Below are 19938 nucleotides of genomic sequence, written 5' to 3' on the forward strand. Positions count from 1 at the left end.
ACACCAAAACCCCATCAGTACGTCACCATCATCAAAGACCAGACAGATAAAACTACAAAGATGGGGAAAAAGCAGGGCAGAAAAGCTGGAAACTCAAAAAATACGAGCTCATCTCCCCCTCCAAAGGAATGCAGCTCATCGCCAGCAATGGATCAAAGCTGGATGGAGAATGACTTTGACGAGATGAGAGAAGAAGGCTTCAGTCCATCAAACTTCTCAGAGCTAAAGGAGGAATTATGTACCCAGCGCAAAGAAACTAAAAATCTTGAAAAAAGAGTTGAAGAATTGATAAACAGAATAATTAATGCAGAGAAGGCCATAAACGAACTGACACAGATGAAAACCATGGCACAACAACTACGTGACAAATGCACAAGCTTCAGTAACCGACTCGATCAACTGGAAGAAAGAGTATCAGCAATTGAGGAACAAATGAATGAAAGGAAGCGAGAAGAGGAATCAAAAGAAAAAAGAAGAAAAAGAAATGAACAAAGCCTGCAAGAAGTATGGGATTATGTAAAAAGACCAAATCTACGTCTGATTGGGGTGCATGAAAGTGAGGGGGAAAATGGAACCAAGTTGGAAAACACTCTGCAGGATATCATCCAGGAGAACTTCCCCAACCTAGTAGGGCAGGCCAACATTCAAATTCAGGAAATACAGAGAACGCCACAAAGATACTCCATGAGAAGTGCAACTCCAAGACACGTAATTGTCAGATTCACCAAAGTTGAAATGAAGGAAAAAATCTTAAGGGCAGCCAGAGAGAAAGGTCAGGTTACCAACAAAGGGAAGCCCATCAGACTAACAGCAGATCTCTCGGTAGAAACTCTACAAGCCAGAAGAGAGTGGGGGCCAATATTCAACATTCTTAAAGAAAAGAATTTTAAACCCAGAATTTCATATCCAGCCAAACTAAGTTTCATAAGTGAAGGAGAAATAAAATCCTTTACAGATAAGCAAATGCTTAGAGATTTTGTCACCACTAGGCCTGCCTTACAAGAGACCCTGAAGAAGCACTAAACATGGAAAGGAAAACCAGTACCAGCCATTGCAAAAACATGCCAAAATGTAAAGACCATCAATGCTAGGAAGAAACTGCATCAACAAACGAACAAAATAGCCAGCTAATATCACAATGACAGGAACAAATTCACACATAACAATATTAACCTTAAAGGTAAATGGACTAAACAAATGGTCCAATTAAAAGACACAGACTGGCAAATTGGATAAGGAATCAAGACCCATCAGTTTGCTGTATTCAGGAGACCCATCTCACATGCAGAGACACACATAGGCTTAAAATACAGGGATGGAGGAAGATCTACCAAGCAAATGGAGAACAAAAAAAAGCAGGGGTTGCAATACTAGTCTCTGATAGAACAGACTAAACCATCAAAGATCAAAAGAGACAAAGAAGGCCATTATATAATGGTAAAGGGATCAATTCAACAGGAAGAGCTAACTATCGTAAATATATATGCACCTAATACAGGAGCACCCAGATTCATAAAGCAAGTCCTTAGAGACTTACAAAGAGACTTAGACTCCCTTACAATAATAATGGGAGACTTCAACACTCCACTGTCAACATTAGACAGATCAACGAGACAGAAAGTTAACAAGGATATCCAGGAATTGAACTCATCTCTGCAGCAAGCAGACCTCATAGACATCTATAGAACTCTCCACCCCAAATCAACAGAATATACATTCTTCTCAGCACCACATCGTACTTACTCCAAAATTGACCACGTAATTGGAAGTAAAGCACTCCTCAGCAAATGTACAAGAACAGAAATTATAACAACCTGTCTCTCAGACCACAGTGCAATCAAACTAGAACTCAGGACTAAGAAACTCAATCAAAACCGCTCAACTACATGGAAACTGAACAACCTGCTCCTGAATGACTACTGGGTACATAACGAAATGAAGGCAGAAATAAAGATGTTCTTTGAAACCAATGAGAACAGAGATACAACATACCAGAATCTCTGGGACACATTTAAAGCAGTGTGTAGAGGGAAATTTATAGCACTAAATGCCCACAAGAGAAAGCATGAAAGATCTAAAATTGACACTCTAACATCACAATTAAAAGAACTAGAGAAGCAAGAGCAAACACATTCCAAAGCTAGCAGAAGGCAAGAAATAACTAAGATCAGAGGAGAACTGAAGGAGATAGAGACACAAAAAACCCTCCAAAAAAATCAATGAATCCAGGAGTTGGTTTTTTGAAAAGATCAACAAAATTGACAGACCGCTAGCAAGACTAATAAAGAAGAAAAGAGAGAAGAATCAAATAGACGCAATAAAAAATGATAAAGGGGATATCACCACCGACCCCACAGAAATACAAACTACCATCAGAGAATACTATAAACACCTCTACGCAAATAAACTAGAAAATCTAGAAGAAATGGATAATTTCCTGGACGCTTACACTCTTCCAAGACTAAACCAGGAAGAAGTTGAATCCCTGAATAGACCAATAGCAGGCTCTGAAATTGAGGCAATAATTAATAGCCTACCAACCAAAAAAAGTCCAGGACCAGATGGATTCACAGCTGAATTCTACCAGAGGTACAAGGAGGAGCTGGTACCATTCCTTCTGAAACTATTCCAATCAATAGAAAAAGAGGGAATCCTCCCTAACTCATTTTATGAGGCCAACATCATCCTGATACCAAAGCCTGGCAGAGACACATCACCCCTCCTATTCAACATAGTGTTGGAAGTCCTGGCTAGGGCAATCAGGCAAGAGAAAGAAATCAGGGGTATTCAGTTAGAAAAAGAAGAAGTCAAATTGTCCTTGTTTGCAGATGACATGATTGTATATTTACAAAACCCCATTGTCTCAGCCCAAGATCTCCTTAAGCTGATATGAAACTTCAGCAACGTCTCAGGATACAAAATTAATGTGCAAAAATCACAAGCATTCGTATACACCAGTAACAGAGAAACAGAGAGCCAAATCATGAATGAACTTCCATTCCCAATTGCTTCAAAGAGAATAAAATACCTAGGAATCCAACTGACAAGGGATGTAAAGGACCTCTTCAAGGAGAACTACAAACCACTGCTCAGTTAAATAAAAGAGAACACAAACAAATGGAAGAACATACCATGCTCATGGATAGGAAGAATCAATATCGTGAAAATGGCCATACTGCCCAAGGTAATTTATAGATTCAATGCCATCCCCATCAAGCTACCAATGAGTTTCTTCACAGAATTGGAAAAAACTGCTTTAAAGTTCATATGGAACAAAAAAAGAGCCCACATTTCCAAGACAATCCTAAGTCAAAAGAACAAAGCTGGAGGCATCACACTACCTGACTTCCAACTTTACTACAAGGCTACAGTAACCAAAACAGCATGGTACTGGTACCAAAACAGAGATATAGACCAATGGAACAGAACAGAATCCTCAGAAATAATACCACACGTCTACAGCCATCTGATCTTTGATAAACCTGAGAAAAACATTATATGGGGAAAGGATTCCCTATTTAATAAATGGTGCTGGGAAAATTGGCTAGCCATAAGTAGAAAGCTGAAACTGGATCCTTTCCTTACTCCTTATACGAAAATTATTTCAAGATGGATTGGAGACTTAAATGTTAGACCTAAAACCATAAAAACCCTAGAAGAAAACCTAGGTAGTACCATTCAGGACATAGGCATAGGCAAGGACTCCATGTCTCAAATACCAAAAGCAACGGCAACAAAAGCCAAAATTGACAAATGGGATCTCATTAAACTAAAGAGCTTCTGCACAGCAAAAGAAACTACCATCAGAGTGAACAGGCAACCTACAGAATGGGAGAAAATGTTTGCAATCTACTCATCTGACAAAGGACTAATATCCAGAATCTACAAAGAACTCAAACAAATTTATGAGAGAAAAACAACCCCATCAAAAATTAGGCAAATGATATGAACAGACATTTCTCAAAAGAAGACATGCATACAGCCAACAGGCAAATGAAAAAATGCTCATCATCACTGGCCATCAGAGAAATGCAAAAAGCAGCTTGGACATTAGAAGCAAGATTGAGTAAACTATGTCATATTTCTCTTACTGTCATAATTTTGTAAAGATGGTTTCCCTAGTTAAGAGAAATTTTCCATGATTCTGGTGATCCCATGAAGACCTCAAATCAATAAATATTTTTGAGTGTAAAAAAATATATATTACTATGCTAGGCACTTTGACATATCTCTTATTTAATTTACACAGCTACACTCTGAGGGCATTATCAACCTCCCTATTTCATAAATGAGGAAACTGAGGCACAGATAATTAAAATGACCTATCTTAATCAAAGGTCTTTAACAAGTCATTGAATATTTTTGTTCTTTCCTACAAAGTGAGTATAACCAGCTTCACAGTTGATAATTTTAGCATTGAGATGATGTTTGTGAAATGGCTTTGGATACTCTGAACTGTCATGAGAAATTTGTTTATTGTCTAGTTTTACCAGTAGTGCTGGATTACCTAATGGACAGGCTAATCATGTATTTATGGCATTATCAATGCAGCATATCTATAAGTCTTGGTGAATCTTTTTAAAGCATAAAATTAGCCATTAGGAAAGGATCTTTTTGGATTTGCTAAAACTTATTTTATATTTTAGAGTTGTGTTTACTTTGAATTACCTGTTTGGGCATATGATCTTTTCAGAACTGAAGGCCTCTAAATGCCTTAATCTAGCTCCTTATTGCATTTTGGAGGTTTCAGAACTCATGTATTTATTCAATCATTTAGCATTTCTAAAATCTATGAAGAACTGACTTTTCCTTTCTTCTCATATTCTTAGAGAATCAATCACCCTTCTTTGAGAGTCAACTGGGATTACATTAGTTTAGGCCCTCATTATCTCTTACTTGGGCCATTGTAGCAGCCAGGTAACTACTGTCCCATCTTCAGTCTTTCTCTTCTTCTAACCTATTTAATTGCTACTTACAAATTTACCTTACCAAAACTCTCCGTCTTTCATCAGGAACCTGTAAAGGATCTCTGTTGTTTACCATATCAAGACCAAACCCCTCTGTGGCGTTTTCAAGATCTTCAAATACTGACTTCTATCCACCTATTTAGTCTCTTTTTCACTGTGTCCCTAGCCTTCTGTTCTGCTTAACCTGATTTTCTCATTGTTTTCTACACAAGCTATGCTCATTCCTACATCCAAGATTTTGCTCCTGATATTGCATGTGGTGTTTTTTCTCCTTTTCTCCATGTATCCAAATTTTCGCCAACCACCAACATTCAGCTCAAGCTCTGAATCCTCTGTGAAGTCCTCTCTACTACTTCAGGTGATGCTCAACTCTCCTTCCTCTGACTATCCTATTATAATTATGGCATATATTTTAGTAACTAATTGCCTTCTAATTATTTTATATGTGTTGGTTTTACCTCTGTAACCAAACTGTAACTCCCCAGAAAGTATAGCAGAATACTACATAGTAAATACCAAATAAATCAATATTTTTATTGGTTTATTAGCCAAGTAGTATAGAGACTCTATGAATTTTAAATTACCTAAGGTGCCTAGATGGAATTAGGAATAGTGATTTGGGTACTTTGTGTCTCTTTAAAATTCATAGGTATATATAGGCTTTATTCAGACACTCAAAGTTTGAAACTGGAAACCACTTCTCAAAACAGTCTGCTCCCTCTGAGGCTGAAAGGGTTCTCACACATATCCTCATGGAGACATCATAAAGAAAAAGAGATATTCTTAATTTTTTTAATTAAAAAAATATAAAGAAAAGAAGAGATATTCTTAAACTCATTTTAGAGATGAGAGAGTAGAGGCTGAGAAGAGTATAATGAGGAAGAGATGCTTTATTTCATAAGAAAGAAAGGTGAGAAACAAAGACATTCCAGATGTCTAGAGCCCTGGAAAAGAGACATCGTGTATCTTCAGTACATTCAGTGATATTTAAGTAGTACAATATGGCTGGAACCTCAAGTTGAATCAAGGCAGGTAAATGTAGGGAAATAAAAGATGTGATTTGAAAAAAAATATCAGTGTGTCCAAAATTGAGCTCATCACATTTGTCATCCCCTTCCCAAATCTTTTTATCTTCCTTCTCAGTGATTGTTCCACCACCCACCCAGTTTTTTAAGTCAAAAATTCAGATGTCATCCTTGACTTTCTCTTTTTGTTTCTCCACTCTATATAGCCAAATGCTAGGTTCTGCTAAGTATGCATCTAAATTAACCTGGGAAATTGTTAGAAATGAAAATTCTAAAGTTCAACACCAGCTACTAAATCAGAAGCCCTGGGGATGGTGCCCAGCTCTCTGTTTTATCAAGTCCTCCAGGGGAATTTTTTGCATGAGAAAGTTTGAAAGCCATTGCTGCAGGCAATGAGGAGTCATTGAGAGACTTGAAGCAGGAAAATGACCTAGTAGAATATGCATTTTAGAAAGGTCATTCTGGTATTTATATGGGAGATAGATTGTAAGGGAGCAAAATTAAAGGTAACAGAACTAGTTAGTGGAATACAAAATATAAGATAATAAAAGACATAGAGGAAAAGATAAATTTGTAAGATATTAAATAGCTAAAATTGATCAATTTATGTTACCATTCAGATGCACAGGATAAAGAAGAGGGAGTGATAGGTGTCTGGTCTTGCACACTAAGTAAATATAATGATCAGGGTTTGAGGAAATATCATCAATGCCCCTTCTTTCCTTCCGTCCTTCTTTTTAATAAAGTTGAGATGACTTTAGGGTAATCAGGTATCAATATTTTTTTAAACAGTTGTCTCCTTGAGTCTGGACTTTAGGAGAGAGGTCAGGCTTATCAATAAGGATTTTTGAGTCAACAATATACTAGCTGGTAATAGCTACTGTCTGAATGGATTAAATAACAAAAGACAAATCTTTTCCTCTATGTCTTTTATGTTATTTAACCCATTCAGACAATAGCTATTACCAGCTAGTATACTGTTGATTCCAAAATCCTTATCTACAGGCCTGACCTCTCTCCCAAGGAAGGAAGCATTTCAGGGTGAGAAGAGAACCAAGGATGAAGTCCTTGATAAGACCAATACTTAAGGGAGGTCTCCAGGGAATCCTGAGTAATGGTTAAAGATTAAGGGAGAGAACTAGAAAATTGATATCATGCTGGTAGAGGAGGATAGAATTTCAATGAGACTAATAGTGTTGAATGCCATAGATAGGTCAAGTAAGATAACTAATTAGTTATATTAGTTAGTACATGGGTTCCAAACCCCTGGGCCATGGACCAGTGTCAGAACCAGGCCACACAACAGGAGGTGAGTGACAGGTGAGTGAGCGAAGCTTCATCTGTATTTACAGCTGCTCCCCATCACTCACATTACTGCCTGAACTCTGCCTCCTGTCAGATCAGCAGCAGCATTAGGTTTTCATAGCAGCACAAACCCTATTGTGAACTGTGCATGTGAGGGATCTAGGTTGCATGCTCCTTATGAGAACCTAATGCCTGATGATCTGTCACTGTCTCCCATCACCCCCAGATGGGGCCATCTAATTGCAGGTAAATAAGCTCAGGGATTCCACTGATTCTACATTATGGTGGGTTGTATAATTATTTCATTATATATTATAATGTAACAATAATAGAAATAAAGTGCATAAAAAATGTAATACATTTGAGTCATTCTGAAACCTGCCACCTCCCCAGTCCATAGAAAAATTGGCTTCCATGAAACCAGTACCTCATGCCAAAAAGGTTGGGGTCGCTGAGTTGGGGATCACTGTCTTTAGCAATTACAACTTCAAGGAAGTTTTGAGAGCAAAAGGTGGCAGTACATTAAGGAGTAAATAGGAATAAATAAATGGAATTTTTAGCTATTACTAGTTTATGAAAGGAAGGAAAGAAAGAGGGAGTGACAGCTAGATTGAGACAAAACATCAATGGGATTTTCTTTTATTGACTAAGAGAACTGTGTAAGTTTACAATCTGAAAGAAACAGTGAATTGGGAAGAAAAATTTGAGGATACATAGAGAAATGGAGAACTTGATGGAATAAGGTCTCAAAGAATAAGTGAGGAGATAAGATCAACAGCAGAGTAGGAGGTATTAGCTTTAAATATTGTACTTTTATTGTCTCTTAATGCATTGGCCTCTCCCAACTAAATTGGGAACCCCTCAAATGAATAGACATAGTATTTTTCAGTCCCCAGTTTAGGGTTCAATAAATATTTGCTGAATGAATGAAGATCATTTCTTGATTTACTTTGATGCTTCTTCTCTCCCCGACTTACTCTTTTTTTCCCCCAATTTTCCATCCTTAGTTCTCTTCTCTTGTCATTGTATTCAGTTGCTCCAGGAGATCTCATAAATGCCTAAAGTTTCTTCTTCTGAGACAGGAGAGGTTGAGATGTGACTAGACCTTTTATACTCAGAGTAATGCTGAATCATTAATTATACCGTCCCTGGCTTCCTGTTTGCCTTTCCATGGAGCCACAGTAAGCAGAATCGGATTGGATTTGAGGATTGTATTCCAACATACTGCAGACATTTGATATACAACCTTTTATTTTTTTATTTTTATTTTTTGGCAGGCCCCTTCTTAACTCTACAACCTCAGAAACTTTCCATTTTTGTACCTGCTCAATTCTTCCAGTAGAAAGTAACTCTTGATGCATAGCTTATTGGACTGGGAAGGACATTAGAGTTTTTTGATGATGATTCGAAATGCAACAGAGTAGCTTGCCTGTTTCAATAGATTTTTCTTTGTTTTGACTTTGTTGACCTATCATTTGGTGAATCATATAAGCAGCTTCACAATAAAAGAGGGTATATTATACACAGGTTGAAGCAGGATAAGTATTTTTGTACTAAGAGAAAAATCTGATCTAAAGATATATTTGAATTTTTTTGTGTGTATATGTAATTAGGAATGACCATTTGAAGTAGAAGCAGAGATGTCTAAGAGCCTAACTTTCAAAGTAATAATTTGCTATATTTATTTCAAAGTAAGGCTCTATGTCTAATTTTAGGAAAGGCCTTGGAAATGAACCAACATGCTTTAGGAAGATTCAGATGTTTAGTTTTAAACCTTTCCATACATGCTTTAAAACATTCTAATAGTTATCTGTGAAAGAAATGCATTTTAAATATAAGAAAAAATGGTTATTTCCTTTTCTGTGCCTTTCTACAGCAACTGGAAGTTAAATTAGAATGCCAGCTGTTATAAGGAGCATGTTAATCTTCCTCTAGGGCAAGACTGTTCTAATCTTCTCCTGTTTTCTCTACAGTGCCCAACACAGTGCAGAGAAACTAGTGGAAACTTAGTCCATACTTGTTGACTTGAAAGTTTACAGAAACATTTTGTCCTCTACAACCTCCTTCAGACTATCCCTGTTGACCCTATATTTAGAAAATGGGTTCTTGTCTAAGTCTGGAGACAAGGTTATATCTGTGGAACAGATGCTCATTATAGTTCACATGCATATTGAACAAAAATTCAGAAAAGCAATGAGGTGAATTTTATAATCTTCAGAAATCCCCTTGAAAGGGCCACAAGAGTAGGAAGCTGGTACACATCATCCTCATAATTTGTCTGCTCTCTAATTGGCACCACCAATGTTTTGGGTTCCAATTCATTGACCCATTTTTTTATTCCTCTGCTTTTTCAAAATATATATATATATATAAACTTTATAGGACACTCCGTTACTATTTACTAATGCCACTTGACTGGTTACTTTTTGTACTTGTTCTTATAAGCAGTGTATAGGTCAAAATCAATGTAAATATTACCTATACCTCTCAAGCAGTCTCTCCCCTTACCATCCCTATCCTTCTTAGAGGTCACTTCCTTAATACTCCAAACATATGATTTTCTCTATCATAGAACTGATCACCTTATATTGTAATTGCCGATTATGTTTGTCTGTGTCCCCCATATTGAACCACAGGCAGAAACTATCTTCCATTTTTGTGTCTCCCATACCTGACACAAAGTCTGGCATATAATAAAATATTCAATATATATTTGTTGGATGAATGAATGTATGATGCTCCAATATAGCCAAATGTGTCAGTCTACTTTTAAGGCCTTCGTTAATCTGACGCTATTTTAATTTTTCAACTTCATTTATTTATGAGCACCTATTATGTTCCAAGCACTATAGATATAATGGTAAATAAAAATAGAAATTATCCCTACCTTTATAGAACTAATAGTTCAATGGAGGAGGCAAACATATTATCACACAAATAAGTATAAAATTACAGCTGTGGTGTCTTGAAGAAGAGGTAAATAGTACTGTAAAGGCTAATAATGGGGCAGAGTGGGAAGTTTTCCTAATCTAGGAGGAAGTGATACTTAATCTGAGATCTGAAAGATAGTTAGCATTAGTTAAGTAGAAAGCAAAAGAAAATATTCTAAGAAGTGAGAACAGTGCTCTGTGCGGTGGGATCAGAGGCAGCAGAAGGGAGAGATGAGACTGGAGAAGTAAGCAGGTGCTAAATCATGTATTACCTTACAAACCATGTTAATGAGCTTTTGTCTTCATTCTAAAAGCAACAGAAAACATATCCCAAAACATTCTTGGTCTTTCTATTCTTTTTCAAAACCACAAATCTGAGTCTTTGTACTTCTAATCATACTGTCCTCTACTTGTATTATAGTCACCACCCTTTTCCACTGATTCAAATCTTTTTTTTTTTTTTTTTTTTTTTGTTCAGGTATAGTTCAAGTCTTATGTCCTTCAAGATGACTCCTTTATTAGTTCAGTCTAGACAGAATAACCTTTCATATTGTATAGCACAAATTTATACTGTTTATATACTTATTGTGAGGGCTCTTATATCATCCTGCCTTATACTTTTATGGTGATTTCATACATGGCTTTTCACTCAAGAGACTGTAATATTTGTTTTCTGAATCCCTCTTAAAAATTCATAGCCCAGTACTTGATTCACACTGGATTCCCAAGATATACTGAGCCATGAAACTTGATATAAACCAAATCTTAGAATATATTAAGGGGAATACTTTGATCCTAATGCTCTTGGTGATGACACAAGAGCATCCATTTGAAAAACAAAAAAATACAGTTATATTACCTGGTTTTATTGGCTGCATCATAGCAATTACTTCACTAAGTTAATTCGTCTTTTCACTGCATTTATCAATCCACATTTTACTCATTCAATAAAAATGTACTGAATGTAGATTATGAAGCAGCCACTGTGTAAGTAGGGACTGGGAATTAAAAACTGAATACAATATGGTCTTGACTATTATGTTACTCTGTTTTGTGCTGCTATAACAGAATATCTGAGACTGGGCAATTCATAATGAACAGAAATGTATTGGCTCACAATTCTGGAGGCTGGAAAGTCTGATAATGAGGTACCACCAGGTTTGGTAATTCTGATTCCAAAATGGTGCCTTCAGTACTGTGTCAGGGGAGGAGCAATTAATATTCACATGGCAAAAGGCAGAAGATCAAAGAGATAAAAAGAGGACAAACTCATTCCTTTATAATGGCATTAATCTCACTCATGAGGGTGAAACCTTCATGGCCTAATCACATCCTGAAAGTCCCACACCTTCATATTGTTAAAATTGTAATTACATTCTAGTATGAGTTTTGGAGGGGCTGAACATTCAAACTATATCAATCATCACCGAGCTAAAAATATGGTGTCCAAAGCTATTAAAAATCACATTTCTATTGCCAAAAAGGTTATATGAGATTGGTTGACATTCAGGATCCTTAAGCAGAGTACAAATGATGTATTTCATTTTCACAGGAAATGTAGCCTCACCATAAGATTATGGATACAAAGTCTGGATATTATGGAATGTGCTCAGCATTAAAGTAATGCAACAAAAATAATTTTCTCTGTGCTTATTATAGTGTTTGATATTGAACCTTTAGGCACTGTACAGGTAATGCTCTGTGAAAAGCAGAGTTTTATAGGGTAACAATTCATCTATAGTTTTCAGCGAGGCTAGGTAAAATTTCTTCCAATTGTGAGGCAGTCCAGAGCTAGGACTCCCTTAGGTTAGTGATTTTCTTTATGAAGCCATTAAGAAGTTATGAAGGTATCTAGAGATAGAGATCATCAATCAGTGATTGATTATTAGCTTTTTTAAAAGAAAGACTTTGGCCAAGTATATGAAATTCTGACTACCCTAATTCTTATGAAATCTTAGTGTAACTATTAATGTAAACTAATTAAATATTAAAACATTAATATAAATTCTTAATAATTTAGTTAACTCTTTGAGTTAACTAAAACCTGACTAAAATATTTGTCCTATTACAGGAGACACAAAAAACTACTTATTCTATTAATTAGCATACATTTTCAAGTATCCTGAAGGTAACTAGCAAAGTTTAGGTGCTTGAAAAAGGTTGTCACTTTCCTAATCTGCCATTTGAAGAAAAATGCTCCTAAAATTAAACTATTACTATGTTTTGTTCATGAGACATGTTACATCAGGGGATGTTTCCTAAAGGTTTCATAGAGAAGTAGTCAATACAACTTTCAAAAATGAAAATAAAATTTAAAAATAACCTAACTTTAATTTTGACTCCCTTTTAAAAATCTTCAGTTATTTCATATGAAGCAATACAGAGTTGCAAGGCATTATCACTGAATCATAAGGATCTTTCAAAAATTATACCACCCTGCTATGAAAGACTCGATTTCAAAATATTAATGATTACAAGCCAGAGCTTTAAACGTACATCTCAACTTTGAATACTGGCAACACTTTCAGCGAGATAAGGATGACAAGAAAACATACTTTCCTAGCCTGTTTTCAAAGCACATATACATTTTTAAAAGGTCGGGGGGAAGGACATGGTAAGAATGTATTATTATAGCTTTTTACTGAATTAATTTATTTTAGATATCTTTTTGTTCATATCTTTTATGTCTCCATTATAGTAATTGTATTCTTAGATGATGAAAATAGGATGAAACAGAACCACTGAGAATATACACATTGTCTTTGTTCCTGAAGGACAGACGGTGACCCAAGTCATGGGCTGCTTTGGCTTTGATTGAAATTAAAATCTTGTACAGATTCCAGTTCTGAACATATGTCTCATACTCTATGTGCTCACATTAGGGTGCGTTAAAAATATTTTATGCTAACAGATTACAGTAGGTAACAATATGCCTTTGTTTCCTACAAAAGAATGAGTCAGTAAATTGTTCTACTTAGTGGTTAAAAGACTAGCTCAAGATGCAAATATATCCCAATAGCTCTAAATCCCACTGTAATTCTTCCTAATTTAAGCATTTGTGAACTCATAACAGAGGCTCAAGCTGTTCATATTTTTAGCTTATTTTATTTATCTTTCTCTTATTACCTATTCTAGTCTAAGCTTTGCAAATCTTGAAAATCCTAAAAATGTCAAAGGAGAGACTTCACCAATTAAAGTATGCTGCAACATAGTGGAGAGAATGGAACCGTTGTGTGGTTTATATAGAACTGCATGATTTATATGAGTTTTCTTTCCTTCCCATGACTTGTTGTAGCAACCAACTTCACATAGTCATATGAAAATTAGAGGGCTCTCAGTTCTTTCAATTGGCTCTGTATTTCAAAGTACCTGTTGAACTAGGTAAACAGAATAGCATTTTTTTCTTTCTTTCTTTTTTTAATAATTAGTGATTTGGTGAAACAGGTGGAAGATACAATTTTTGTTTCCAAATTCTCTCTAAGAATGACTACAATGCACAGTTTATTAAAGAGATTCAACAATGCCATTTCCCTGGTGCTTCTCTACCAAGTAAATGACATTTTGAAATAATATTTTTTTCTAAAGTATAAAAGACCCACCCAGCCATTATATAAAATGAGGAAACTCTTCTTGTTGTGTTAACATCTTGAATCTAGTCTCAGGGAAGCTGTTTTATGAGATTTACTGGTGTAATTTGGTTGCAGATGCTCATGATTTACAGAAAAGCTCATGGAAACAGACAGAATCTGTATAAAGAACCAAAATAAAAAGAAAAGCATTAGGTAACTCACATGGGGTGGATGTCACATTCATCATGTTTTTGTCATTTTGGTTTAATGTTCATGTCTTGGGAAGTATTTGAGAGTCATGCTATGTGACCTTCAGATCCCTGTAGAAGGGTTCAGGTTCAAACCCCTGGAAGGCTCACATGAGATAAGGTTTGGGCTACTACCTTTCTCAGCCTGTGAAATTTGAGACTTTCCCCATATTTTCTCCTAACCAATTTATCCAAACCTCCACACCTCCAAACAGCCATTAAATTTCAAACTCCTACTGCTCTCATTCTCTTTCTTCCCTCTTTTGTTAATGTAATAATTTACCAACTAATTTTTCTTTAGGAAATAAAAATGTATTGCTGCCTACTCTGATGTTTGCACAGTGTTTTAGAAGGCAAACTTCTTATAGATGGTATACAGCCTGGTGCTTCTCCCTTCCAAAGTGCCTTATACAGTGCTAGTTATAAAATTGATGTTCATCATTGGCTTATTAATTGATTGATCCTTGTGTCCTGTCCCTCAACTAGTCTTAGACATTGTGTTTAGAAGATGAATAGAGCAGGGAATTTTTCATGTGGCCTCATTGTTCCTCCAACCACAGAGATGTGAGCCCACCTAGTGATGAAGTACTAGAAAAAAGAGCAGACTGTCAGCTTCATCCTTGTCTGTCAGAGCATGACACTGGTTTAGATGACTTTGTGTAATTGATGTTAAGCACATTCTCATTTCCCATATTAAGCCTTACAGATCAACTAGACTAGACTAGAGTAGTGCCAGAGTATGTTCTCACCTCTTTTTCCAGCCCCTAGGTTACCTCATCACACCACCATGGATTAGACTGTTAGTATTTGTTGCTTTTATTAAAGATGATTGCTAATATGTAATTTATTATCATGAAAGGATGATGCTTTATTCTTCCTTGAAATTTTCTGTTCTCCCTCCCTTTTTTTCTATTCTGTTCGGGGACAGGAGAGATGAGACACATTTATTCCCAAAAAGGAGAGCAGATACAGTAGTTTGTAGGGATGGCAGGATCTCCTGAATTTACAATTCTATATTTTGCATATTTATATTCAAACGGTTCAACAAATATATAGGAAAGGATCCTACAGGACCCTACAGTTTCCAGAACTGATGATTTGTCATCTGAATAGGGTATTTTTCTTCATAGCTTGAGAAGAAGTTAAAGCAAGGCTCTTAGTATACATTCAATCTAAAATTCAAACAAAAGATTCTTCTGGTTTACAAAATGAAATAAATGAATATTAATATATTTCACCATACTTTCGCAAGATTTTATTTGCTACTACATAGATACCTAGGTTATATGCTATCCTAACCAACAAAAGTTCTATGACCAAGTTTATGTATTTCCTATACAAGCAGGGTTTTGTATGTTTTGAAACATTCTAAGACAGTAGTGTTTATTCTCACATATAGTTATATACATATATATAGAGAGATTTGTTTTTGGTAAGTGATGTATGGTTCATGTAAGTATCTTTACAATGTATTATATTTAAGGTTTGATTTTGTAGACATGTTTAGTTTGATTTTTGGCATTTCAAAGTTTGTGAAAACCATTTTAGTTCAGAATAATAAAAAGTTAGGTAATGAAATTTATGTGCATTTTCATATGTCTATACAGAACTTGATATAAATACTCAAATATTCTTCCGTTATTTAGGTTTAACTTATTTATTTATTTATTTATTTATTTATTATTATAATACTTTAAGTTCTAGGGTACATGTGCATAACGTGCAGGTTTGTTACATATGTATACTTGTGCCATGTTGCTGTGCTGCACCCACCAACTCGTCAGCACCCATCAGCTCGTCATTTACATCAGGTATAACTCCCAGTGCAATCCCTCCCCCCTCCCCATGATAGGCCCCGGTGTGTGATGTTCCCCTTAACTTTGACTTGATTTAGTAACATAAGCTTAACAGTGTTATAAATTTTGGTTCCTCTAGAGAAAGAAATACTTGAGACCACTAAGATTAAAAATCTTGCATTAACATCCTATAATTTTATGAAAATGTAATAAGCTTTAGAAAATATATTTGGAGGCTTTTATAACATAGTGTAGCATTTAGTTGGAACATGGAATGAAAGTTGAGTGAAACCTAGGTTTTAGATATACCTCTACCACTTACTTGCTATATGATTTTGGGAAAACTACATTTTTGTCTCTGAGCTTTAATGCCATTATCTATAAAATGCAGTGTTACAATAGATCATTGTAAGTTATAGACAATACCAAAATTTTTCTTATGGCCGATAGGAGGTTTATTTCCCAAATCTCTTTCTTTAGAAATACTTAGGTATGTTTACAAGCATATAGCTTAATATTTCAAACAAAAAATTCATGTTTAACTTTATTAAATTTTTTCATAGCTTTAATGTTTGAGTACCTATGCTTCCAAACCAGTCAAATCAATTTTTCCAAACCTATGCCTCCAAACCAGTCAAAATAACTTCTATATATTGAAGTTGTTGAAAGCATACGTAAAATTCAGGATAAACTACCATTGCCATGAAAAATGCTATAGATTAGGTATTCTTTAAAAATTATATACATCTAACAATTATTTATTGGAGACACTACTATGTTCTAGGCATTCTCATAGAAGCAAGTGATACAAAAGTGACAGATAACATCTCTGCTCTTACAAAGATTATACTCTTTTGGGGGACAGAAAGTGAAGAAGAAAACAAAACATAAAATTATCAGCTAGTGGTAAATGCCATCCAGATGAACAACATATGTGATGTGGTAGAAATTGATGAGATGGAATGGACCAGGTAGTAAGGGAAAGCAGAGATCTGAATGCCATGAAGGAGCCAACCACATGAAGATGAGTGGGAAAAAAACTCCAGGCTGGTATTATGTGAAGGCCCAAAGCAAAAATGAACTCAGCATGTTTAAGGAATTGAAAGATTAGTGAGGCTGAAGCTTAGTGGGAGAAGTAGAGAATGGTAGGAAATAAGGTCAGAAAGGTAGACTGGGTCCAATCTGGCTTTGATTTATAGATAGATAGGTAGATAGGTAGGTAGGTAGGTAGGTAGATAGATAGATAGATAGTGTGGGGGGTTTGGAAAATATATTTTAAGCAAATAATATAGATTTGGGGTATGCTTAAGATTTAGAGTCAACAGCACCTGTTAATGAGGTGAATATGAACAGTAAAGGAAAGAGAAATTGGAAAAACCCCTAGAGGTTTGGTTTGAGCACCTGGTTAAATGGAGGTGTCATTCATTAAGATAGTGGAAGACTTGAGGGAAAATCAAGTGTAGGGTACAAAGAAGCAAACATCAACAGCTCTATTTTGTCTTATTAAGTTTGATATATTAATTAGCCATCCATATAAAGATGTTAGGTGGGTAGTTACATAGAGAAGCCTGAGTTTCTGGGTAGAAGTCAAGGCAGTAGATCCATATATGGGAGTCATCAGTATATATATGTTATATAAAGTCATGAAGCAGAGGAAGAGAAGTTAGCAAATAGAAGTATTGGTTGGTGAGGTAGGAAAAAATTAAAGAGAGACTATGGGAGGAAGAGACACCAAGAGAAAGAGAGCATAAAGTGGGAGGGATTAGTAAGCTATGCCAGATGTTACTGAGAAGATAATGAGGATGAGAACTGAGAAATGGCTATCAGATTTGGCAAAGTGGAGACTGTTGAGTGGTGGTAAAGGAAGCCTAAGTAATGTTGATTGGGAAGAGGATATAGAGTGAGGAAATGATATTTCTTCACACTATTTCCCCTGCTGGGATAGGCTTGGTATTTATAGGCCAGTAGAGAATTGGAAGATATACTCAAAGTACTTAAAGAAAAAAATAAATCAGCCAAGAATACTATATCCAGCAAAGTAAGTCATCCTTCAGAAACGAAGGAAGAATAAAAACCCCCGAGAGAAGCAAAGACTGAGAAAATTAACCACCACAATACCGGCTTTACAAGAAATGCTTAAGGGATTCATACATCTGGAAGTGAAAGGATGACATCTACCATTGTGAAAACATGTGAAAGTATAAAACCCACTAGTATAGATAATTCCATAATCACAATCAGAATACTCCAGTGCTCTAATGTTGCTATATAAATATTTCAGTCCTCTAGTGTGAAAGTTTACAGTTACAAGGGTCAAAAGCATCAACAGCTACAATTAGTGGCTAAGGTAGACACAAATATAAAGTTATAAATTAAGGCAATAAAATACAAATTATATGGGAGGAGGGAAAATCTAGAGCATTTTTATGCAACCAAAGTTAAGTTGTTATCAGCTTAAAATAGTCTATTAATTATAAGATTCATTATGTTAGTTCCATGGTAACCACAAAGAAATCACAGCAGATGCAGAAATAATAAAGAGAAAGAAAACAAAGCTTAATACCACAGAAAACCACCAAACCATAAAGGTAAACAAGAGAGGAAGAAAGGAGCAAATGATCTATAAAACAACCAGAAAACAATAAACAAACTAGCAGAAGTAAGTTCATACCTATCAATAATAACCTTGAATTAAATAGATTAAATTCCTTAATGAAAGATATAGAGTGGATGAATACATTAAAGAAAACCACAAAACGCAACTATGTGCTGCCTACAAAAGGCTCACCTAACTATTAAAGACAAACATAGACTGAAAGTGAAAGAATGGAAAATAATATTCCATGCAAATGGAAACCAAAAGTAAGCAGGAATAGCCATACTCATATCAGATAAAATAGACTATAAGTCAAAAACAGTAAAAAGAGACCAAAAGATTATTATATAATGATAAAGGGATCAATTCAACAAGATGATATAACAATTGTAAATATATATGCACCCAACACCAGAGCACCCAAATATGTAAAGAAAATATTATTAGATCTAAAGGGAAAGATAGTCTGCAAAACAATAATAGTGGGGGACTTCAACACCCCACTTTCAACAATGGAAAGAAAGTCAACAAAGAAACATTGAACTTAAACTATACCATAGACCAAATGTATCTAACAAACATTTACAGAACATTCAATGACCAACTGCAGAATACACATTCTTCTCAATTGCACATGGAACATTCTCCAGGATAGATCATGTGTTAGGCCACAAAATAAATATTAACAAATTTAGGAAGAAAAAGAGCATATCAAGTATCTTTTCTTATCCAAATGCTATAAAACTAGAAATCAATAACAAGAAAAACTTTGGCAATCTTACAAATACATGGAAATTAAACAACATAGTCCTAAGTAACCAGTGAGTCAATGAAGAAATTAAAAAGGAAACTTAAAAATTCATTGGGACAAATGACAATAGAAAAACACATCATACAAAAACCCGTGGGACACAACAAAAGCAGTTCTAATAGAGAAGTTCATAGTAATAAATGCCTACATCAACAAAGAAGAAGTATCTGACTCCAATATTTATTATAGCACTATTTTCAATAGCTAAGATACAGAATCAACCCACATGTCCAACACAGATAAGTGATAAGAAAAATGTAGTGTATATATACACAATGGAATACTATTCAGCCATAGAAAAAGAATGAAATCCTGTCATTTACAGCAACTTAGTTGGTCCTGGGGGACACTATGTTAAGTGAAGTCAGCCAGACCCAGAAAGACCCATACCATTACCATCTCACTCACATGCGGAATCTAAAAATAAAAAGTTGATATCATAGAAGAGTAGAGTAGAACAATAGTAATAAGAGAAGCAGAGACTGAGGCATAAGTGGGAGAAAGAAGGAAGGATGGGGCGAAGTTGGTCAATGCATACTAAGTTAGAAGGAAGAAGTTCTGGTGTACTATTGCACAGTAGGGTGACAATGCTTATCAGTAAGGCATAGTGTAAAGAATTATAAACACATGATGTGATGAATATGCTAAGACTATGATTTGATTCTTATACAACATTTATGCATCTAAACAT

This window comes from Macaca mulatta, chromosome X, assembly GCF_049350105.2.
Source record: "Macaca mulatta isolate MMU2019108-1 chromosome X, T2T-MMU8v2.0, whole genome shotgun sequence".
NCBI lineage: Eukaryota > Metazoa > Chordata > Mammalia > Primates > Cercopithecidae > Macaca > Macaca mulatta.